This window comes from Oncorhynchus kisutch, linkage group LG15, assembly GCF_002021735.2.
Source record: "Oncorhynchus kisutch isolate 150728-3 linkage group LG15, Okis_V2, whole genome shotgun sequence".
NCBI classification, from domain to species: domain Eukaryota; kingdom Metazoa; phylum Chordata; class Actinopteri; order Salmoniformes; family Salmonidae; genus Oncorhynchus; species Oncorhynchus kisutch.
Window position 1 is genome coordinate 75,089,542 of NC_034188.2, and position 25,567 is coordinate 75,115,108.

The following is a 25,567-nucleotide window of genomic DNA, read 5'->3' on the forward strand; positions in this document are numbered from 1 at the left end:
GTCATATCTACTGGAGAGTGATCAGTAATACGGTATCTACTGGAGAGTGATCAGTAATACGGTATCTACTGGAGAGTGATCAGTAATACGGTATCTACTGGAGAGTGATCAGTAATATCAGTCATACTGTATCTACTGGAGAGTGATCAGTAATACCAGTCATATCTACTGGAGAGTGATCAGTAATATCAGTCATACGGTATCTACTGGAGAGGGAGAGAGAGAATGTATGTTCCTTCATGATGGAAGCCTGTCCTTGTGGCCTTTATGCAGAAAAAAGAGACTCATCAACAGACAGAGTAGCTACGGTCTGCTCCACAGCTCACTAATCACACACACACACACACACACACACACGCATGCATATTTGCACAGACTAAACATGTATCCACAGACACAGACTAATTATGTAAACACACACAGCAAAACTCAACCTGACAAGACAAACTAAAAAATCACAATTTATATTAAAGGAAGTCCAGCACCTCCAGTTTTAGAGATTAAAAACACCTCACATCAAAGGAGGATTGGAGCTGGAACTGGCAACCCCCTGCTAACCTCAGCATGCTTGTGTATGGTATGTACATATCCTGTAGTGGACAGTCAATCCCCAGACATCTGTCTAGTCATATCCTGTAGTGGATAGTCAATCTCCAGACATCTGTCTAGTCATATCCTGTAGTGGACAGTCAATCCCCAGTCACACACTCTCCCCCAGACACAGGACACCCCCCACTGGGTCTTGTCCACAGTGTACATACTGGATTACCCGATACTGTCGCCAAGCACGAGACTGGTAAACACACTGACTGGGACTCACATCTAACATGTGAGTGCTAGAGAAAGTATCTCTGGGTGTGAGGGACTAACTGAGAGAAACTGAGGGCCTTAATGCTATTTACTAATGCTACTCTGTAAATATCTGATCAGAAAGTCATTATCCCTTATGACAGGTTTTCCCAAACTTGGTCCACGTTTAGATTTTTGCACTCGCACTACACAGCTGATTCAAAAAAACAACTCATCATCACGTTTTGATTATTTGAATCGTGCACCCAAGGGGTACCCCAGGACCGAGTTTGGTAAACCCTGCTTTATGAGACTGTATGGCTAGAGGCGGAGGGGCCAGTCACTCTGAACTACTGTTACAGACCACTGGCACAATATAGGCTCCTGGATACTAATGCACACCTGCACGCACACACATACTTCTTCTCAAAGGAGTGCGGCTGCGGGGGTTGTACTGAAGACCATTTGGAAGAATTTGGGAGACAAGGCACACCTGTTAATTGAAATGCATACCTTATGAAGCTGGTTGAGAGAATGCCAAGAGTGTGCAAAGCTGTCATCAAGTTACAGGATGGCTACTTTGAAGAATATAAAATCTAAAATATATTTGACTTAACACTTTTTGGGTTACTACATGATTCAATATGTGCTATTTCATAGTATTGATGTCTTTACTATTATTTTACAATGTAGAAAATAGTAAAAATAAGGTTTGTCCAAACGATTGACTGGTACTGCATGTCGATGTTCAAAGGCACTTACCTTGTGTGGCATTTCAAAATCTTTCCAACATGGTTGACGGTCCCTGCGACAGTGAATACTTTCTTAATGTTAAAAATGTACTCGTGGTTATTAACTTTTATTGTGCGTGTCATATTTGTCAAACTTCAAATGGAAATCTGTCAAACTAGCAATCTGGCTAACTGGCAAGTGCCAGCAGGGCTAAGGTTAGCTAGGCGCCAGGTAGGTGAGCTGGCTCGAGCTAACGTCAGATAGTATGATTTGAAAATGCTGGTGGTGGGGAAGTAAAGTTAGGTAGCGTTGATGATTCATAATCAGTTTAAAGTAATTAATGAAAGCTGGACATTAAATGCAGGTAAGCTCTGGGAGCGAGCGTGACATGAAAGTGACTGAAGTCAGACAAGTGCACACTGTCCCCTGAGGGTTCACGCGGTAAGTTCATTACTTTGCTTCGATAGATAACGATAGCTATACATTTGAATGTTTTAACATTATTTGTGTGGTAGAATTTCTTTGGAGAATATATACATTGTCAAGACCACTATCCCTATGCGAAATGTAAAACGCGCCAAACACGTAAGTTAGCTAACGTTAGTTAACTCAACTCAAAGTGTTGATGTATAATGTTACCTAGCTAGTTGCATGAACAAAGACTTCTGTGTCATATGTGATTTTTTTGGGGGGGAAGCATATTTTGTAAAATGTTCTTATTAGATATGCCATATTTCCTGGTTATGTGCAACTATGTTGGCTTGCTAGCAAATCTACTTGTCTAGCTTGCTAGCAACTCTACTTGTCTAGCTTGCTAGCAACTCTACTTGTCTAGCTTGCTAGCAACGCTACTTGTCTAGCTTGCTAGCAACTCTACTTGTCTAGCTTGCTAGCAACTCTACTTGTCTAGCTGGCTAGCAACTCTACTTGTCTAGCTAGCTTGCAACGCTACTTGTCTAGCTAGCTTGCAACGCTACTTGTCTAGCTAGCTTGCAACGCTACTTGTCTAGCTAGCTTGCAACGCTACTTGTCTAGCTAGCTTGCAACGCTACTTGTCTAGCTTGCTTGCTAGCAACGCTACTTGTCTAGCTTGCTTGCAATACTTGTCTAGCTTGCTTGCTAGCAACGCTACTTGTCTAGCTTGCTTGCTAGCAACGCTACTTGTCTAGCTTGCTAGTGCAACATGACAGGTGCACAAAATAGCACAGCCTAAGCTTGATTCAGTGGCATGCTGCCTAATTACAATGCAGTACTTAGATTTTTGAAAAACAAAACTAATTCTGAATTAGTTATGTACTATTCAAATAACATATGGTTATTTTCTGACATTGATATTTTTCTTGGGTGTGAAACAAATCTAAAGTCATGAATATCATTTTCTGTAATTCTCTGAATGAATAGTAAAACTAGATTCCAACCCTAATGACAGATTTTTACCTTGTCAGCTCAGGGATTCGATCTAGCAACCTTTCGGTTATTGGCCAAACGCTCCAACCAGTAGGCTTCCTGCCGCCCAAAAGGTAAAGGTAAGCTTAGGTTGAAATTATCCGGGATGGACAACATAACATGTTTATATCAGTTGGAGTCAGTGTGGGGCTGCCTCAGTTCTGACATAATTGCTCTGATTAATTTATTTTCTCTGCAGTCACTTTGTGTCATGGTATGTAGAACATCTTTGTTCCTACGGGCTATCATCTACAAAAGTTAGCCTGTCTGTCCAATTGCAATCTGAGCTCAACGACAGTCACCTTTTCTGCATACAACATTGATGGCCAGCTGCTGTTGACCCCCCAATGGGTTAATACGAGTGAGACAGAGTTAAATGATTTATGATGAGTCATTATTTGTCTAATGAAGCCATTATGCACCTAGTGTTACCATGTGTATTGTTTTGATATTCCAAGTGCAACCTCTCAATGTTGTTCTTCCTCAGCAATGGCAGCTGCAGCTCCACAAACCATGACACTTTGCATTGTTGATGCTGACCATATAAGGAAGATAAACCTCAGCTCCAGTCCAGCATCTGTTGATGACTAGATAAACAATTTGAATGCCAAGTTTGCAGTATGAAGACCCTAACTTTGATGGACAACTTACCTGCTTGATGGACATTGAGAAGTTGCCAAATAAGGCAACACTGCACCTTTTAGTGCATCACATTGGCTGCATCACATCTGGCTGTGATTGGGAGTCCCATAGGTGAGTGCACAATTTGCCCAGCGTCATACAGGTTTGGCCGGGGTAGGCCGTCATTGTAAATAAGAATTTGTTCTTAACTGACTTGCCTAGTTAAATAAAGGTTACATTTAAAAAAGTGGAAGGAGGAAATACAAGTTCTACAGCTGACACATAAATACTTTCAGATGTGTCTTCCCCAGAGCGCCTCAGTAGATGGCCGCCAGACGTTTTTCCCATGCCTACTTTTGCATTAGAGGTAGAGTTGAAGCTTAGAGAAGGAAGTGCTGCCTTTGAAAGGAATGGAAATTACTTCAGTTATCTAGAGACCAAAAACATGATATCTTAGAGAAAGTTGCTTCTACTGTGTACAGTTTCTAATGACAGAGAGATAGGAAAGGCAGCTGAAGCTCTTGTAACGAAACACCCCTGTCTGAAAGAGGCAGGATCTGACACTGGATGGAAGAACGGCATCAAATTCAAGATGGGTAACTACAGAACCAAGTTCTGCGACAGGAGAGCAGGATGTCAGGAGGTTTCCGTAAAGCGCAGGAAAAAGAAGCAGAATCAATCCAGAGAATGAACCTTCGCACTCAAACCTAAAGAGACCAGGCAGAATGTACTTTTCTGCCAAATGTTCCCCTTGGAGAGGACTCGGAAAGTCTTGAAATGCTGAGGCAGGAAATGGTCCAAGAAGTTCAGTAGAGGGAAAGGAACTTACCCCTGATCGATAGGAAGATGCAGACCACATTTGCCCTGCGGCACCAGGGTATAGTCATCGACACGTCACCTGTAAAGGAGATCCTTGATCTCTGGCCTGCTCTGCGCATGGAGTCCCAGGTAAACTTGCAATGCTGTTTATACACACATTTGATCTGCTTTAATATATTAGTTATACTGAATTAAATTGTAATACTGTGTTCCAAACTTGTGATAACTTCGTAATACTGTCCTTTGTTGTCTGTCATTTCCAAATGTATGCAGAGCGCCAGTGAATTTTCAAACCAGAACCTGCCAAACATTTTATATGCTGAGATTGACTGACACACCACTCGTTTGATGACCTTGTATAGACAAAGGGCATCAAAGACTGGATGGACTGCTGACGCTTTGGTTGACATTCTGAGGTGTCATGATCTACAGGTAATACAGAGGACTCTGATCATTATTGCACTGGAATCAGATCTTGGTCGAATGCAAATATCAACTACTTATTAAACCTTGAGGGGAGAATTCCCAAACACAGATTAAGCCTAGTCCTGGACTAAAATCATTCTCTAAGGAGATTATCCATTGAGTTTGTTTTTTAGTTCAGGACTAGGCTTAGTAAGTATCTAAAAGGTACCTGAGAGTTTGCCCTTTTGGGACCATTCCATTGGTTCCATTGTACCAGGTTCCTTATTAAACCAAGCTCAGCACATGTCACAAGTGATTTAAGGCTAAATATTTAATTTTTCTCTGTTACCAGGTAAGATTAGTAAGCCTATGTCATAAAATTGACATTTATGTATCCCTTTAGGAAGTACATGATGCCCACACAAGGCGTACAACTGTTATCCATGCTCTTCCTGTGTTGCTGCGCGAGGAAGTCTCCGGATTTTTCAAAACATGCAAAGTAGGTTTCCTGTCATTCTGGTTATTTTTAATTATTGTGCCCATTCTCAATCAACCCACTTTAGCTCCTGAAGGAATCTGAGAGGATTAGATGAATGAGTATGATCTAACTAGCCAACCATAGGTCAGCGAAGATATTTTGCTATATAACATGTCTGTCTAGTATTCTCATGTGAAGTGCGTTGTGTATTTCAGGTGGAGGATTCAGACAAGCCAGAGTTTGGTGACTCACCGGTAGCCCTGCTGACAATCGTAAAATCCAGTCCACTGCAATCCAGTTGACCTCTCTGTTGTCGAAGGAGAGTGACGTTGTGGTGATTGACCTCCCTGGACTGCCGGATGCTTTCCTAGTAATGTTTGGTCTGATATATGCTCTACATCTCAGTTATCCGAAAGAACTGTCCAACACGTTCGAGATCATTCAGATAATCCTGCTAGGTTTAGAAAACTGAAGCCAAGGCTACAGGCTCTGAAGAATGATTTGATGATACATGTGTAAGTAAGCATTGACCAAATGACTACCACAAGCTGGTAACACTTTGTTTTTATTCCAACATAACTAAATGTGGCTTAATGTTTTGAGTCTTTTTTTGTATGACATTGTGTTTGATTCTTTAAGAAATGTTATGCTGAGCTGCTAGAATACAGTACAAAAGATTGTCAGAATATTTGGTTTGAAGTCAGAACAGAAAATCTTACAGGCCACCTACCACAAGTGCTTTACATGAGCATTTCCCTGAACTATGCAGGTGGAATTTGCATTGAATTCTATTGTTGCGACTTTACTTGTGTATGAAAACATACACTCCAGTCTTCACCTGGACATTTATATTTATTTTATATTTTTGTTTCCATAGTATTTTGTTTTAAGGTTAATATACATCGTTTTTTTATAAGCTGTTTTATCTGCTAAAGCTGACATCTTTGAGAAATGATCCCATGATAATGCCAGAACAGTATGTTTTAGACTTAGAGCAAGCTGGACACACAACGGTGTATGTTCCAATACTTTAGATTCAAGAACTGTTTCATAACACTGATATTCTAAGCAAAATCTCAGAACCAAAAACTGAGCCAAGTCACTACACGTCCGTAAAGAGTTTGGCCTGAGAACAAAAGCCAGCCATGACTTAATATAAAAAATGTTGTGCGAAGTGATGCTATTTCCATCACATGTTTTTGATGATCTTTTGGAAGGTATTGTGCCTATTGAGCTGTCTCAATTGATATTGGAATTTCAGTTTCTTTAAATAATACATTGTTTTATAATCCCAAAATTACCTCAAAGTATTATTTGTTGACATTGTTGAATTTATTTTATAGTTTAAGAAAGGAACCACAAGACACTTGCTCTTACCCCCTAATCATCATCACAGTAGCACCTCCACCGGGGTTGGGGTCAATTCCGTTGCAATTCAGGAAGTAAACTGAAATTCCAGTTCTAATTTCATCTCATAGGAGACAATGATAAAAATGTATCTTGATATTGAAATTTGTTTACTTACTGTATTGAAAAGGAATTGACCCCAACCATGGTGGAGGTGCTACTGTATTGTGTTCTCTTTAAAACCTTTGCAGTATGTACAGTAGGCTAAATTGTAGGTCATGGTGTTTTTTAGATCAGCCATTTTCCTTAATTTATTATTCCCAATGCTCAAATGCATTGAGATTACTTTGTTCAAGCATGTTGTCCACTGTTTGTTTCGCCACACTTGAATAGGTCTACCACTGACAAGTTGATTTTTGGGCTTACATACTATACTGTATGGGGCAATGTCTCAGTGGAGGTCAGGGTCGGGTCAATCCCATTTTCAATTCAGTCAATTCAGGAAGTAAACTGAAGTTCAAATATTTCCTCAAAGGAGGCAATGAGGAAAATATTAGAAGATCTGTTTACTTACCAAATTGACTGAATTGAAAATGACTGACCCAAACCTGACCTCCACTGAGACATTGCCACATCGACCCCAATCTGTGCTCTTTAATTGTGAACCTTTCACTATGTTCTCTAATGTGAACCTTTTACTGGATTATCTTTAAATGTACTCCGGAGTCTTTTCTTCAGGAAATGTGTTATTGTTACTGTGACAGTAAATCGCTGACAAACTGGCAAGTGTCTTCACTGATATTTTCAACCTGTCCCTGACCGAGTCTATAACACCAACATGTTTCAAGTGGACCACCATAGTCCTTGTGCCCAAGAACACCAAGGTAACTTGCCTAAATCTAACTGACTACCGACCTGTAGGACTCACATCTACTGTATATAACCACCACTCTACTGTATATAACCACCACTCTACTGTATATAACCACCACTCTACTGTATATAACCACCACCCTACTGTATATAACCACCACCCTACTGTATATAACCACTCTACTGTATATAACCACCACCCTACTGTTTATAACCATCACCCTCATGTAATATAACCACCACCGTACTGTTTAATCACACTACTGTATAAACCATCCTACTTTATATAACCCAGCTCCCAGTCAGAGAGAGAGAGAGCAGCCCTCTGCTGCGTAACCCCCACCACCCTATTACCTTGATCAGTATTTCAGGCCTGGTCCTGCCCATGAATATTAAAGGCTCAGGCTGACCATGGAGACGGAGACCAGCGTAAAAAGATAGTGCTTCCAGTTCAAAGCCCTCTTAGCATCAAACAGAGGTATGAAGCAATTTACAGAAGGAGAGAGGGAGGGAGAGGATGGAGGACGGACAGAGAGGGTGGAGGAATGAGATAAAGGAGAGACACAGGGAGAGGGGGTTAGATGTTGAGAGAGACTGTACCTTGTGCACTGACATTGGAATGAAGTTTTAGGTGATATAGACTCACACTGAGTTATTATAAATCAATAGAATGCCACAAGATGAAACACACACACACACAGTACATGCATGCGCACGCACACATACACGTTGAAGTTTGATCGTATTTGATGTATTCCATCTGACCTGGAGAGTTTACACACATCAACATTAAAGTCATTCGTTTACACATTGGATACTAATAACTAACAGGCAAATCATTGATGGCTAGAGGCTATCGGCAGAGTTGAGCTGAGCCTGAGGTGCTGTACCATACACACAGTCATCCCTACCATACACACAGACGTACACAAACCCTATATCGCTCTCACGTCACACAATCCCCAGTTCATATGTAGCTCCAGTATGATTTGATATATTTGATGGTAAACCGAATATGCTTTAATATTCTCTTGATCATTGGTCGTTCTGCCCCTGAACAAGGCAGTTAACCCACTGTTCCTAGGCCGTCATTGAAAATAAGAATTTGTTCTTAACTGACTTGCCTAGTTAAATAAAGGTAAAAAAAATAATAATAATTAAATCAACACGAACGTTTTAGCTATCCACTCAAATTCATGTGAAATCCATAGTACAAGCCCTTGAAGTAGTGACAGAAGAGGACAACAATACCAGCCCACCGGATAGCCTGTTGATCAGGAGAGAGAGAGAGGACAGTCTAGTTTTAGACCCCATCATAGCACTGAGACTGCACTTGTGAAGGTGGTAAATAACCTTTTAATGGCATCAGACCAAGGCTCTGCATCTGTCCTTGTACTCCTAGACTTTTGATACAATCGATCACAACATCCTTTTGGAGAGATTTGAAACCCAAATTGGTCTACACGGACAAGTTCTGGCCTGGTTTAGATCTTATCTGTCTGAAAGATATGTTTGTCTCTGTGGATGGTTTGTCTTCAGACAAATCAACTGTACATTTCGGTGTTCCTCAAGGTTCCGTTTTAGGATCACTATTGTTTTCACTATATATTTTACCTCTTGGTGATGTCATTCGGGAAAACATCATGTTAACTTTCACTGCTATGCGGACGATACACAGCTGTACATTTCAATGAAACATGGTGAATCCTCAAAATTGCCCTCTGGAAGCCTGTGATTCAAACATAAGGAAGTGGATGGCGGCAAATGTTTTACTTTTAAACTTGGTCAAAACAGAGATGCTAGTTCTAGGTCCCAAGAAACAAAGAGATCTTCTGTTGGATCTTACAATTAATCTTGATGGTTGTTCAGTTATCTCAAATAAAACTGTGAAGGATCTCAGTGTTAATCTGGACCCTGATCTCTCTTTTGACGAACATATCAAGAATATTTCAAGGACAGCTTATTTTCCATCTTCGTAACATTGCAAAAATCTGAAACTTTCTGTCCAAAAATTATGCTGAAAAATATATACATGCTCTTGTCACTTCTAAATTAGACAACTGCAATGCTCTACTTTCTGGCTACCCAGATAAAGCACTAAATAAACTTCAGTTAGTGCTAAACACGGCTGCTAGAATCTTGACTAGAACCCAAAAATGTGATCATATTACTCCAGTGCTAGCCTCCCTACACTGGCTTCCTGTTAAGGCTAGCATTACATGGGCTTGCTCCTACCTATCTTTCCGATTTGGTCCTGCCGTACACGTATGCTACGGTCACAAGACGCAGGCCTCCTTCCGGGTCCCTAAAATTGCTAAGCAAACAGCTGGAGGCAGGGATTTCTCCTATAGTGCTCCATTTTTATTGCGTGGTCAGCCTATCCTCTGCCTATCCTAGGTCTGCCTATAAAGTCTTTATTGAAGACTCATCTCTTCAGTAGGTCCTATGATTGCGTGTTGTCTGGCCCAGAGGTGTGAAGGTCAACCGAAAGGCACTGGAGCGACAAACCGCCCTTGCTGTCTCTGCCTGGCCGGTTCCCCTCTCTCCACTGGGATTCTCTGCCTCTAACCCTATTACAGGGGCTGAGTCACTGGCTTACTGGTGCTCTTCCATGCTGTCCCTAGGAGGGGTGCATCACTTGAGTGGGTTGAGTCACTGACGTGATCTTCCAGTCTGAGTTGGCGCCCCCCTCGGGAGGTCATCGTGGGCTATACTCGGCCTTGTCTCAGGGTAGTAGGTTAGTGGTTGAAGATATCCCTCTAGTGGTGTGGGGGCTGTGCCTTGGCAAAGTGGGTGGGGTTATATCCTGCCTGTTTGTCCCTGTCCGGGAGTATCGTCGGACAGGGCCACAGTGTCTCCTGACCCCTCCTGTCTCAGCCTCCAGGGCGATTCCCTGATCCACCTCTATGCAGACGACACCATTCTGTATACTTCCGGCCCGTCCTTGGACACTGTGCTATCCTCCAAACGAGCTTCAATGCCATACAACACTTCTTCCGTGGCCTCCAACTGCTCTTAAACGCTAGTAAAACCAAATGCATGCTTTTCAACCGTTCGCTGCCTGCACCCGCACGCCCGACTAGCATCACCACCCTGGATGGTTCCGACCTAGAATATGTGGACATCTATAAGTACCTAGGTGTCTGGCTAGACTGTAAACTCTCCTTTCAGACTCATATCAAACATCTCCAATCTAAAATCAAATCTAGAATCGGCTTTCTATTCCACAACAAAGCCTCCTTCACTCACGCCGCCAAACTTACCCTAGTAAAACTGACTATCCTACCGATCCTCGACTTCGGCGATGTCATCTACAAAATAGCTTCCAATACTCTACTCAGCAAACTGGATGCAGTTTATCACAGTGCCATCCGTTTTGTTACTAAAGCACCTTATACCACCCACCACTGCGACCTGTATGCTCTAGTCGGCTGGCCCTCGCTACATATTCGTCGCCAGACCCACTGGCTCCAGGTCATCTACAAGTCCATGCTAGGTAAAGCTCCGCCTTATCTCAGTTCACTGGTCACGATGGCAACACCCACCCGTAGCATGCGCTCCAGCAGGTGTAGCTCACTGATCATCCCTAAAGCCAACACCTCATTTGGCCGCCTTTCGTTCCAGTTCTCTGCTGCCTGTGACTGGAACGAATTGCAAAAATAGCTGAAGTTGGAGACTTTTACCTCACTCACCAACTTCAAACATCTGCTATCTGAGCAGCTAACCGATCGCTGCAGCTGTACATAGTCTATCGGTAAATAGCAACCACCTGTTGCACCCTTGACAACCACTGTGATTATTATTATTTGACCCTGCTGATCATCTATGAAAGTTTAAACATCTTGTCCATGTTCTGTTATAATCTCCACCCAGCACAGCCAGCAGAGGACTGGCCACCCCTCAGAGCCTGGTTCTTCTCTAGGTTTCTTCCTCGGTTCTGGCCTTTCTAGAGAGTTTTTCCCAGCCACTGTGCTTCTACACATGCATTGCTTGCTGTTTAGTGTTTTAGGCTGGGTTTCTGTACAGCACTTTCTGACATCGGCTGACATAAAAAGGGCTTAATAAATACATTTGATTGAGTCTCTTGACCTGTCTAGTCCCTACGCTAACTCATGTTTAATCAATCATGTGGATGTGGAAAGAGAGAGAGACACACACGCATTCCTCAGACACATACCTAATTAGAATGGTTTGGATTCATATAGAGCTTTATGTAACGCAGGTCAACTAACGTTGAATACATATCGTTACTAGTGAGATTCAAGAAACCAATCATATAATACTAAATTGCTATTGATACAGTTGAAGTCAGAAGTTTACATACACTTAGGTTGGAGTCATTAAAACTCGTTTTTCAACCTCTCCACAATTTTCATGTTAACTAAATAGAGTTTTTGCAAGTCGGTTAAGACATCTACTTTGCGTATGACACAAGTCATTTTTCCAACAATTGTTTACAGACAGATTATTTCACTTAGAATTCACTGTATCACAATTCCAGTGGTTCAGAAGTTTACACACATGAAGTTGACTGTGCCTTTAAACAGCTTGGAAAATTCCAGAAAATTACGTCATGACGTTAGAAGCTTCTGATAAGCTAATTGACATAATTTGAGTCATTTGGAGGTGTACCTGTGGATGTATTTCAAGGCCTACCTTCAAACGCATTGCCTCTTTGCTTGACATCATGGGACAATCAAAAGAAATCAACCAAGTCCTCAGAAAAAAATATTGTAGACCTCCACAAGTCTGGTTCTTCCTTGGGAGCAATTTCCAAATGCCTGAAGGTACCACGTTAATTTGTACAAACAATAATACGCAAGTATAAACACCATGGGACCATGCAGCCGTCATACCGCTCAGGATGCATGTACTTTGGTGTGACAAGTGGAAATCAATCCCAGAACAACAGCAAAGGACCTTGTGAAGATGCTGGAGGAAACAGTATCTATATCCACAGTAAAACGAGTCCTATAGCGACATTACCTGAAAAGCCGCTCAGCAAGGAAGAAGCCACTGCTCCAAAACCACCATAAAAAAGCCAGACTACAGTTTGCAACTGCACATTGGGACAAATATCGTACTTTTTGGAGAAATGTCCTCTGGTCTGATGAAACAGAAATAGAACTGTTTGGCCATAATGACCATCGTTATATTTGGAGAAAAAATGGGGAGGACTTGCAAGCCAAAGATCACCATCCCAACCCTGAAGCACGGGGGTGGCAGCATCATATTGTGGGGGTGCATTGCTGCAGGAAGGACTGGTGCACTTTACAAAATAGATGGCCTCATGAGGAAGGACAATTATGTGGATATATTGAAGCAACATCTAAAGAAATCCGTCAGGAAGTAAAGCTTGGTTGTAAATGGGTCTTCCAAATGAACAATGACCCCAAGCATACTTCCAAAGTTGGGGCAAAATGGCTTAAGGACAACAAAGTCAAGCTATTGAAGTGGCCATCACAAAGCCCTGACCTCAATCCAATAGAACATTTGTGGGCAGAACTGAAAAATCATGTGCGAGCAAGGAGGCCTACAAACCTGACTCGGTTACACCAGCTCTGTCAGGAGGAATGGGCCAAAATTCACCCAACTTATTGTGGGAAGCTTGTGGAAAGCTACCCGAAACGTTTGACTCAAGTTAAACAATTTAAAAGGCAATGCTACAAAATACTAATTGAGTGTATGTAAACTTCTGACCCACTGGGAATGTGATGAAGAAATAAAAGCTGAAATAAATCCTTCTCTCTTCTATTATTCTGACATTTCACATTCTTAAAATAAAGTGGTGATTGTAACTGACCTAAGACAGGGAATTTTTACTCTGATTAAATGTCAGGAATTGTGAACAACTGAGTTTAAATGTATTTGGCTAAGGTGTATGTAAACTTCCAACTTCAACTGTATGTTTAAATTGACAGCAATTACAAATCAACAGTCAGAAGCTGCATGACCAGCAGCCAATCAAAACTCAATATTCTCTTAGTCCCTCTCCTAAACTCACGTTATACACCAGTTGGTGCCAACATGCAAAAAAAAAAAGAGCTAGAATGGAACGTGAAGAGCTACTGCTATTCCATGGAAGAAAAAGTATGTTTCAAATCGTTGAGAAGTTGTATAATATTGACACTCACTTATCTATACAAAAGTGCTGTGAAGAGATTGAGGGAAAGACTGACGCCAGGATTTGGTGAGTTTTCATAAGGAAAACGATCTGCCAGCGATTAGGCTAGCTAAATTATTGCTAGCATTTTGTGCGTGTTCATACTGAACCAAGTATACGCACAAGCCGTTAACATTTAGGCTAGCTCAGTTATTGATCTATTTAAATAGCAAACGTTAGTGATCATGCTAATCATGCATGGCAAACTATTTTAGTTTTCATACTTTTATAAAATGTGATTAACTAGTATCATAATCCATTTGGGTACACTTCTGTTTTAGATGACTTTATAAGAAATGACGTGTAAGTGTAAGCACTAGTACTTTTCATTCGTTAGTTGTGTAAAGCATTTTGCCGAAGTTGTATTTTCTTATTCCTGTAAGAGATTAAAGCTAAGCACTATATTAATGGTTATATTAATGGTTATATGAGAAGGTATTCATGGTATATATATTGTGTGATCCTGTTTGTAAAACCGGTCAGGTTTTTTGAGTATGGATTCAGTTCCACCAAGGATGGCGAGCCGCCCGAACACAGAACATCAATAAGAAGATTTGCATGCGAAGATGTATTTTCCTTGGAAAAAACTGAATTTGCACTGCCATACTACGGTGTGGTAGGATTTTCTTGCAAGACATCATTGCATCATACATTGCAGTAGGATTGTTATAAGCACATGCTACACTTAAACACCTTCCAGTGTGTATTGATAGGCATAGTCACTTACATTTGATTCCATCTCATAGTGGTTTATAAGTCAGTATTTGTGAATTGGGTTGTTTTTTTTGTTTGTTATTGAACTGAACATTGAAATCTGAGAGACCCTCAGATTAAGATAGAGTTGGGTGAAGCCTAGTAAACTATAGGCGGGATATATGGCCGATATCTGTCAATTGTACTATTGATGTAGTTCATTCATATTGAGCTTATTGTACACATTTCACATATCAATATTTACTCAAGGTGATTCATTTTTTTGTATGTATTTCTATTTACAAAATACAAGCAGGCATTCTTTTCCTAAATGATTCAGTTGTGTGGTTTTCATTTCTCCCTACTGCTCCAGTAGCGACCCTAACTGGTCCAATAGAGTTTACGCTTAAACATACAGTAGCCCATAGTGTTAAGCAATTGTTACATTTACATTGTGTAGAGGAAGTATAGTAGCATACACAACGACAGAGGGAGGCTTGTATACATACACTGTTACTCATGAATGCATGCACAGAAGACTATAGACTCGTGTGTGTGTGTGTGTGTGGAGAGGTGTGAGAGGGACACAGGTGTACTGTATCTGGTGAGGTGGTATGTATGTGAGGAGTGAAGAAGTAAATCTTCCACAGACAGACAGACAGACAGACAGACACATTGTTAGGAGAATGACTGGTCTTGTTTTTTACAGTCTAGCCCTGTGAAAAAACGAAAGAAACTCAGTCCTTCACTCTCGTTACCGGCAAAAGAAATATATTACAGCCATGCATGATCAGACTGTAGAGGGAGAAAGGCAGGGAAAGAGGGGGAGCGCAACACACTCATCCATTTTTCATAGCTCTTCACCGCAGCTGAACCTGGCAGACCGGAGCGAGGGAGAGAAGGGGAAAGAGGGAGAGAAGATAAGAGAGGGGGAGCAGGAGCCGTGGGCATGGGGAGAGGAAGGAAGGAAAGAGGGATGGAGGAGAAGATAATTATTTTACTACCACCCCTCAGCACAATCCTCCCTGTCATTTTCCCAGGTCCTGTTTTGCTTTCTTATTCATAATTTCTATTAATTTCAATTGATCGTTAGATGTGACTCTGCCTTCTGCAATGAGTCATCCACCTCATTACAAAGACCTATATTGGTTGCTTGATTGATTGACAGACCTATGTACTGTACCATGTAATAATATTTGATTAACTACAATAAGACTCATAATACCGTTTTTTTTTTACAATCGCTAGGACCCATTTCTCAATACTTAGGTCACTTTTTCAAAACTCTGCACACAGTCCTCCTAACCAACTTTCAGCTTGGCACAGCAGTTAATTTCACATCCAAAATACACTAAAACTACCAAAACATTTCATACATGTCTCAAATCAACTCATTCTTCCATAACACTAGCAAAGGTTGTCACCCAACAAGCACACTTTGTCACTCATAAAACAATGGCCTAAAAAAACACAAACAACAGGTAGCATTACACAATGTTTTCTTTTGTAAAATGTCTTTACAAAACAAGAATGACACCTCTCTACTGTTTAGAATTCACTGCAGTATATGTTACAGGAATGAGTTGAACATTATGTAATATGCTTCAATATGTTTTATGTCAATTTTTGGCATTGAGTGATTCCAAAATAAAATAATTTGTATATACACCATCTACAGATATAGTAGCAATAATAGTCCACCCTGTCTTCTACATTTGGCCACAGGTTCTCACATCACATCTTATGTCATCTTGGGCAATACACCTAGGAAAGAATCTTATGGCATGCCTGGTCCATCCCTGGCAATCTTCTGCAGATATGTCCAGGCATCCAGCATTCATTGCGTACAGGGGGGACATTTGATCATGTCATAAACCTTCCACCTCAATGAGGAAAATGATTCCTCTCTGGGGTTGAGGAATGGAGAGTAAGTTGGGAGAAAAAGTGACAGTATCCTGGGATGGGCTGGAGAGTGGGGAAATGCCACGTTGTCCTATACAATTACAAACGCTGTCCGATTTCACCTCACTGCAACCCTTTCCTCACCTGCACAACCCTTTCATAGAGGTCATCCATGAATGAAACGAGACACTCGGTTTTGTATGGCCCAATTAGAGGTTTGTGTAACAGCAATCCATCAGAGGATTTTGCTGCCCACATTGTGATGTTGTCCCCTCTGGCCCAGGACATCCACTGTGGCTCTTTGTCCAATCACATTCCTTCCTCGCCGCAGTGTTTTGGCCTCATCCATAAAGATGAATATGTGGGGTGTTTGCCTGGCTTCAATCTGCATGACTCTCTAAAATAAATCCACAAGGCAACATAAGAGTTCGGCTATTACAGTAGTTTACATTATACCTAAAAACATGCCATTGTGTGCCTCTGTTCTGATTGGTTTTGTTCAAAACCAGTTCTGTATTTTATAGTCATCTTACCTGGACATATTGGTTCCTGGGTTGCTTGACTCGTTCAGAGCTCCTCTCAAAGGGGACAGTGTACAACTGCTTCATCCTGACTTGATGTTTTTTCAGGACTCTAGAAATAGTTGTTATGGTTACATTGTGAATCTTTCCAAATGTAATGTCTGCCAACATTCTGTCCCGAATCTCTGAGTTTTATGCCATTGTTTCAGATGACCATATCAACTATTGGAGATTCCTGCACAGCAGTGAAAATCCTACCTCTCCCGCCTGTGGGAGCTAACCATTGAGTCCTTGCAGAAATGCAAAAACAATTAGGCTTTGCTCAATTGACTTGTGTAATGTGCAGTTCAGTCAGATGCAGAATGCACATCTTACCTGTTGTTTTTCAGGAAATTTCTCTCAATAGATGCTACTGTTGAGTGTTGCAGGCTGCACTCTCAGACCAGCGTCTCTCATTGATAGACCATGATTTATTACATGATCAATTATAGTAGCCCTAATCTGAGACTACAGCTCTTGATCTTCCTCTCAGTCTTCTTTCACCACGCATACAGTTGAAGTCGGAAGTTTACATACACTTAGGTTGGAGTCATTAAAACTCGTTTTTCAACCACTCCACACATTTCTTGTTAACAAACTATAGTTTTGGCAAGTCGGTTAGGATATCTACTTTGTGCATGACACAAGTCATTTTTCCAACAATTGTTTACAGACAGATTATTTCACTTATAATTCACTGCATCACAACTCCAGTGGGTCAGAAGTTTACATACACTAAGTTGACTGTGCCTTTAAACAGCTTGGAAAATTCCAGAAAATGATGTCATGGCGTTAGAAGCGTCTAATAGGCTAATTGACATCATTTGAGTCAATTGGAGGTGTACCTGTGGATGTATTTCAAGGCCTACCTTCAAACTCATTGCCTCTTTGCTTGACATCATGGGAAAATCAAAAGAAATCAGCCAAGACCTCAGAAAAAAAATGGTGGACCTCCACAGGTTTGGTTCATCCCTGGGAGCAATTTCCAAATGCCTGAAGGTACCACATTTGTACAAACAATAGCACGCAAGTATAAACACCATGGGACCATGCAGTCGTCACACCACTCAGGAAGAAGACGCATTCTGTCTCCTAGATATGAACGTACTTTGTTGCAAAAAGTGCAAATCAATCCCAGAACAACAGCAAAGGACGTTGTGAAGATGCTGGAGGAAACAGGTACAAAAGTATCTATATCCACAGTAAAACGAGTCCTATATTGACATTACCTGAAAGGCTGCTCAGCAAGGAAGAAGCCACAGCTCCAAAACAGCCATAAAAAAGCCAGACTACAATTTGCAAATGCACATTGGGACAAAGATCATACTTTTTGGAGAAATGTCCTCTGATGAAACAAAAATAGAACTCGTTATGTTTGAAGGAAAAAGGGGGAGGCTTGCAAACCAAAAATCACAATCTCAACTGTGAAGCACGGGGATGGCAGCATCATGTTGTGGGGGTGCTTTGCTGCAGGAGGGACTGGTACACTTCACAAAATAGATGGCCTCATGAGGAAGGACAATTATGTGGATATATTGAAGCAACATTTCTAGACGTCAGTCAGGAAGTTAAAGCTTGGTCGCAAATGGGTCTTCCAAATGGACAATGACCCCAAGCATACTTCCAAAGTTGGGGCAAAATGGCTTAAGGACAACAAAGTCAAGGTATTGGAGTGGCCATCACAAAGCCCTGACCTCGATCCTATAGAAAATTTGTGGGCAGAACTGAAAAATCATGTGAGCAAGGAGGCCTACCAACCTGATTCAGTTACACCAGCTTTTTCAGGAGGAAGGAGCCACAATTCACCCAACTTATTGTGGGAAGCTTGTGGAAAGCTACCCAAAATGTTTGACAGAAGTTAAACAATTTAAAGGCAATGCTACCAAATACTAATTGAGTGTTTGTAAATGTTTGACCCACTGAGAATGTGACGAAAGAGATGAAAGCTGAAATAAATAATTCTCTCTACTATTATTCTGACATTTCACATTCTTAAAATAGTGGTGATACTAACTGACCTAAGACAGGGAATTTTTACTCTGATTAAATGTCAGGAATTGTGAAAAACTGAGTTTAAATGTATTTGTCTAAGGTGTATGCAAACTTCCGACTTCAACTCCTCTCCCTCTCCCAGCCACTCGTCTTCCTCTGTCAGACACTTCTCTGTCTCTGGCTGGGTCCATGTTTACATTACAGTACAGCATTATTCCTAAAATGTCCCCTTTTGTATAGATGGTAATGTAATTGAAAGACGAACACCCTGGTAGGTGTTCAGCTACAATGGGAATCAGCTGTGGTTGGTCCAATTGTTTTGATAGCATTTAATTTTTTAGATGTGGTATATATTTCAATATGGTATTACTGTATAAATGAAGCAAATTGCTGTCTTATTCAATCTTGTGTTTTGTTAGGTTTTGAACTTAAGTCTAACAGTTTTGAAAAGAGTATGTGAACATGTGCAAATTGGCTTGTAGGTACATAGTGAGAAAATAACTCATGAAATTGAAAAGATTTAGTCGTTGAATGTATTTTGTGCCAAAGCAATGAAAAATGATCCACAGTTTTACCCACATAGACTGTTGTTGTGCTCACTGTGTGAAGAGTTTTGAAAAAGTGACCTAAGTATTGAAAAATGAGTCCTAGCGATTGTAAAAAATGGTAGTATGGCTTTGCATGGATCTGACTGTCAGACATACAACACATCACTGTCACTAACACCATGGTAACTACCCTGAGGGCGGGGGTCAGGGGTCAAGGTGGTAGGTAGAAGCTCATCACAGGCTGAAAGATCAGGTCCAGGAGCCAATCAGAACAAGTGAGGTGATCTGCTGTTCAATTAATTACAGTGTAACTTCTCTCCTCCACCAATCTTTACGCAACAATAATCTCATTATACAGAGTTTGCACAGGAAGCTCACCTGATAAACAACACACCCAGAAAACAAGATATAATCTTTAATTGCATTGTGATATAATCCAACTCTTGAATAATATAATTAATTAATCATTTCGTTTCTTTGGCCTAATAAAATGTTTTGGCACCTACCATTTCTGGCCTCTAACAGTGTGTGAGTGTGTGTGTGTGTGTGTGTCTGTGTCTGCATGTACGTGTGTGGACCTGGCCTAGGGATGGATGTGTGTAGGAGAGGAATTATAGATAACCTTTCAGATGTTAATTGTCTCCCTGCTGGCGGCCTCCACTTCTTCCCCAGTAAATGCTAATACAACATTTGTGCTACAATGTTGGTCTTAACCTGTGCACGGCCACAAAGAACACACAAGGAGAAGGGGTGGGAAAGAGAGAGAGTACCTATGTCTATGCAATCATGTGTGCGCATACCGGTGGAGGCGGGGGAAGGGGAGGACCATCCTCCTCAGAGAATTTCATAAAAATTTAAATAGTAGAACAATAAAAAAGTTATCCTTTTTAGATTAAACTATACTAAATATATTCACGCCACTAAATAATGCATCGTTTTGCAATGAAGGTCTACAGGGGTCTCAACAGCACTCTGTAGGGTATCACCATGGTGTAGCTGGAGGACAGCTAGCCTCTGTCCTCCTCTAGATACCTTGACTTCAATACAAAACCTAGGAGGCTCATGGTTCTCCCCTGCTTCCATAGACTTACACAGTAATTATGACAACTTGTGGAGGATGTCCTCCAACCTATCAGAGTACTTTCAGCATGAACTGACATGTCCAGCCAATCAAAGGATCAGAGAATGAATCTAGCACTGAAAGCATAAGCTACAGCTAAGTAGTGCTGCAGTGCATAAAATGTGGTGAGTAGTTGACTCCAAGTGAGAGAAAGACAATAGTTGAACAGATTTGAACAAATCGATTTCTTCCAAAATTAAGCAGAAGCCAGAGAAAGAGAGAAAGAAAGCTAGCAATATTTGGCTTACTTTCATTTTCACTTAGCTAGAAAATGCAGCTAGCTAGTCTAGCTGACTCAAACACCCAGCTCAAGCAGAGAGGGATGCTATGTTAGCTAGCTGGCTATGGCTATCCAACACTGGCACTCTTCCAAGTCAAGGTTTTATTAATTTATTGCCACCGGGGCCCGCCTGCGTAACTGATTTACTGCTTTCTTACTGTACACTGTACTGCATGATTTTAGCAGGTTAACTAATGCGTTAGTTCTATTAGCTATGTTGACTTTGACATTACTGTAGCTAATATGGTGACAATGATGTAGGCTGTGTGTAGCAGTTATGATAGGAAGGTTTGGCTTGGAATGTTTTTTTCTCCTGGTCACAGACAGCTGAAGTCCACAAGTGAAGGGGAAAGGTGAGAGGAGGAGACCGCGTAGATGTGAGAAGGAATACAACGATCTGTTTGAATGTGGCTATGAAAGTGAACTGTTTGTGTGTGATCAGAGATGTATTCATTCTGTCGATTCTGTTGAGAAATGTTTCTTAAACAGAAGAAAATGGAATGAAACAGGGATAATCATCCCTGAATTTGTCCAATAGAAACTCTCATTTGCATCTGTTGTCTAATGGTTACACCCTAGATCAACTAGATGCAGGCAAGAGTGTGCAAGACAGAATTGCACGTGTCACTGTCTGTCACCTTGATTACAAAAAATTATCTCAAACTGTGTGCACCTACGTTGTAAACTTTCATTCATAGACTAGGTTGTAGCAACCTCATGATGGGTACAGGGAATATTTGAGTATCATGTAGGAGCCTAAACGTATCAATGATACAACATGGAATATGAATGATAGTCATCCAATATGCTGTAATAGAAATAAGGCAATGCTCTTGAAAAAATAATAATAAATCCTCCCTCATCTTAAACGGCACCGACCGCCACTGGTGCATGCACACCCTTGTTTGTGTGTGTGTGAGATAGTAGTTTAATAAAATACTCTTAAAACCCTACAACCACATCCCTCTCTTCCCCCATCCCTCTCTCACTCTCTTCCCCTATCCCTCTCTCCCTCCTTCCTCCATTCCTCACTTCCCCCATCCCTCTCTTCCTCTGTTCCCCATCTCTCTCTTCCTGTCATCCTCATTCCTCTCTTCCCCATCCCTCTCTTCCTGTCTTCCCTCATCCCTCTCTTTCTCTCTCCCAATCCCTCTCCACATTGCAAGGCCTCTTATTCCGTATTAATGAGATGCATTAAAATGGGAAGGTCCTGATCCGCTCTGTTTTCTCTTCTGTCAGTGATTACACCGTAGACCTGTGCTGTGCCTTATGCTAGTGTCCAGCACATCATATCCCTAATAGAACAAACTACAGTACCCATTGGACATAAGCCACCAGCCAAGCCGCAGAATTGCTACACATGAGGAAGGTAGAATTTTGCTGGTCTGTAGACTGTCCCATTGTAGACTATTTAAAAAAGATATATATTATTTCACCTTTATTTAACCAGGTAGGCTAGTTGAGAACAAGTTCTCATTTGCAACTGCGACCTGGCCAAGATAAAGCATAGCAGTGTGAACAGACAACACAGAGTTACACATGAAGTAAACAATTAACAAGTCAATAACACAGTAGAAAAAAAGGGAGTCTATATACATTGTGTGCAAAAGGCATGAGGAGGTAGGCGAATAATTATAATTTTGCAGATTAATAACACTGGAGTGATAAATGATCAGATGGTCATGTACAGGTAGAGATATTGGTGTGCAAAAGAGCAGAAAAGTAAATAAATAAAAACAGTATGGGGATGAGGTAGGTGAAAATGGGTGGGCTATTTACCGATAGACTATGTACAGCTGCAGCGATCGGTTAACTGCTCAGATAGCAGATGTTTGAAGTTGGTGAGGGAGATAAAAGTTTCCAACTTCAGCGATTTTTGCAATTCGTTCCAGTCACAGGCAGCAGAGAACTGGAACGAAAGGCGGCCAAATGAGGTGTTGGCTTTAGGGATGATCAGTGAGATACACCTGCTGGAGCGCGTGCTACGGATGGGTGTTGCCATCGTAACCAGTGAACTGAGATAAGGTGGAGCTTTACCTAGCATGGACTTGTAGATGACCTGGAGCCAGTGGGTCTGGCGACGAATATGTAGCGAGGGCCAGCCGACTAGAGCATACAAGTCGCAGTGGTGGGTGGTATAAGGTGCTTTAGTGACAAAACGGATGGCACTGTGATAAACTGCATCCAGTTTGCTGAGTAGAGTGTTGGAAGCAATTTTGTAGATGACATCGCCGAAGTCGAGGATCGGTAGGATAGTCAGTTTTACTAGGGTAAGTTTGGCGGCGTGAGTGAAGGAGGCTTTGTTGCGGAATAGAAAGCCGATTCTTGATTTGATTTTCGATTGGAGATGTTTGATATGAGTCTGGAAGGAGAGTTTACAGTCTAGCCAGACACCTAGGTACTTATAGATGTCCACATATTCGAGGCCGGAACCATCCAGGGTGGTGATGCTGGTCAGGCGTGCGGGTGCAGGCAGCGAACGGTTGAAAAGCATGCATTTGGTTTTACTAGCATTTAAGAGCAGTTGGAGGCCACGGAAGGAGTGTTGTATGGCATTGAAGCTCGTTTGGAGGTTAGATAGCACAGTGTCCAAGGACGGGCCGGAAGTATATAGAATGGTGTCGTCTGCATAGAGGTGGATCAGGGAATCGCCCGCAGCAAGAGCAACATCATTGATATATACAGAGAAAAGAGTCGGCCCGAGGATTGAACCCTATGGCATAGAGACTGCCAGAGGACCGGACAGCATGCCCTCCGATTTGACACACTGAACTCTGTCTGCAAAGTAATTGGTGAACCAGGCAAGGCAGTCACCCGAAAAACCGAGGCTACTGAGTCTGCCGATAAGAATATGGTGATTGACAGAGTCGAAAGCCTTGGCAAGGTCGATGAAGATGGCTGCACAGTACTGTCTTTTATCGATGGCGGTTATGATATCGTTTAGTACCTTGAGCGTGGATGAGGTGCACCCGTGACCGGCTCGGAAACCAGATTGCACAGCGGAGAAGGTACGGTGGGATTCGAGATGGTCAGTGACCTGTTTGTTGACTTGGCTTTCGAAGACCTTAGATAGGCAGGGCAGGATGGATATAGGTCTGTAACAGTTTGGGTCCAGGGTGTCTCCCCCTTTGAAGAGGGGGATGACTGCGGCAGCTTTCCAATCCTTGGGGATCTCAGACGATATGAAAGAGAGGTTGAACAGGCTGGTAATAGGGGTTGCGACAATGGCGGCGGATAGTTTCAGAAATAGAGGGTCCAGATTGTCAAGCCCAGCTGATTTGTACAGGTCCAGGTTTTGCAGCTCTTTCAGAACATCTGCTATCTGGATTTGGGTAAAGGAGAACCTGGAGAGGCTTGGGCGAGTAGCTGCGGGGGGGGGCGGAGCTGTTGGCCGAGGTTGGAGTAGCCAGGCGGAAGGCATGGCCAGCTGTTGAGAAATGCTTGTTGAAGTTTACGATAATCATGGATTTATCGGTGGTGACCGTGTTACCTAGCCTCAGTGCAGTGGGCAGCTGGGAGGAGGTGCTCTTGTTCTCCGTGGACTTCAGTGTCCCAGAACTTTTTGGAGTTGGAGCTACAGGATGCAAACTTCTGCCTGAAGAAGCTGGCCTTAGCTTTCCTGACTGACTGTGTGTATTGGTTCCTGACTTCCCTGAACAGTTGCATATCGCGGGGACTATTCGATGCTATTGCAGTCCGCCACAGGATATTTTTGTGCTGGTCGAGGGCAGTCAGGTCTGGAGTGAACCAAGGGCTGTATCTGTTCTTAGTTCTGCATTTTTTGAACGGAGCATGCTTATCTAAAATGGTGAGGAAGTTACTTTTAAAGAATGACCAGGCATCCTCAACTGACGGGATGAGGTCAATGTCCTTCCAGGATACCCGGGCCAGGTCGATTAGAAAGGCCTGCCCACAGAAGTGTTTTAGGGAGCGTTTGACAGTGATGAGGGGTGTTCGTTTGACTGCGGCTCCGTAGCGGATACAGGCAATGAGGCAGTGATCGCTGAGATCCTGGTTGAAGACAGCGGAGGTGTATTTGGCGGGCCAGTTGGTCAGGATGACGTCTATGAGGGTGCCCTTGTTTACAGATTTAAGGTTGTACCTGGTGGGTTCCTTGATGATTTGTGTGAGATTGAGGGCATCTAGCTTAGATTGTAGGACTGCCGAGGTGTGAAGCATATCCCAGTTTAGGTCACCTAACAGAACAAACTCTGAAGCTAGATGGGGGGCGATCAATTCACAAATGGTGTCCAGGGCACAGCTGGGAGCTGAGGGGGGTCGGTAGCAGGCGGCAACAGTGAGAGACTTATTTCTGGAGAGAGTAATTTTCTAAAATAGTAGTTCGAACTGTTTGGGTATGGACCTGGAAAGTATGACATTACTTTGCAGGCTATCTCTGCAGTAAACTGCAACTCCTCCCCCTTTGGCAGTTCTATCTTGACGGAAAATGTTATAGTTGGGTATGGAAATCTCAGAATTTTTGGTGGCCTTCCTGAGCCAGGATTCAGACACGGCAAGGACATCAGGGCTAGCAGAGTGTGCTAAAGCAGTGAGTAAAACAAACTTAGGGAGGAGGCTTCTGATGTAGACCTGCATGAAACCAAGGCTTTTTCGATCACAGAAGTCAACAAATGAGGGTGCCTGGGGACATGCAGGGCCTGGGTTTACCTCCACATCACCCGCGGAACAGAGGAGGAGTAGAATGAGGGTGCGGCTAAAGGCTATCAAAACTGGTTGCCTAGAGCGTTGGGGACAGAGAATAAAAGGAGCAGATTTCTTGGCATGGTAGAATATATTCA

At 42.1% G+C, this 25,567-nt stretch overlaps 1 protein-coding gene and 1 long non-coding RNA gene across 5 annotated transcripts in view; one reads left to right on the forward strand and one right to left on the reverse strand.

Annotated features, from left to right (window-relative positions):
- The window catches only part of LOC109881223 (calsyntenin-2), a 410,239-nt gene that overhangs the window by 257,785 nt on the left and 126,887 nt on the right, over positions 1-25,567 (reverse strand). The window lies entirely within an intron of this gene.
- Positions 1,560-7,420, forward strand: LOC109881490 (uncharacterized). Of its 4 annotated transcripts, none has more exons than XR_002253860.2 (7): positions 1,560-1,962; positions 2,967-3,047; positions 3,455-3,720; positions 4,143-4,536; positions 4,681-4,839; positions 5,216-5,311; positions 5,506-7,420. It is a non-coding gene; the product is annotated as an uncharacterized LOC109881490 (long non-coding RNA). The 4 variants fall into 4 exon arrangements; XR_002253858.2 differs by having other exon boundaries at positions 1,561-1,962; positions 4,137-4,536; XR_002253859.2 differs by having other exon boundaries at positions 1,561-1,962; positions 2,967-3,041; positions 4,137-4,536.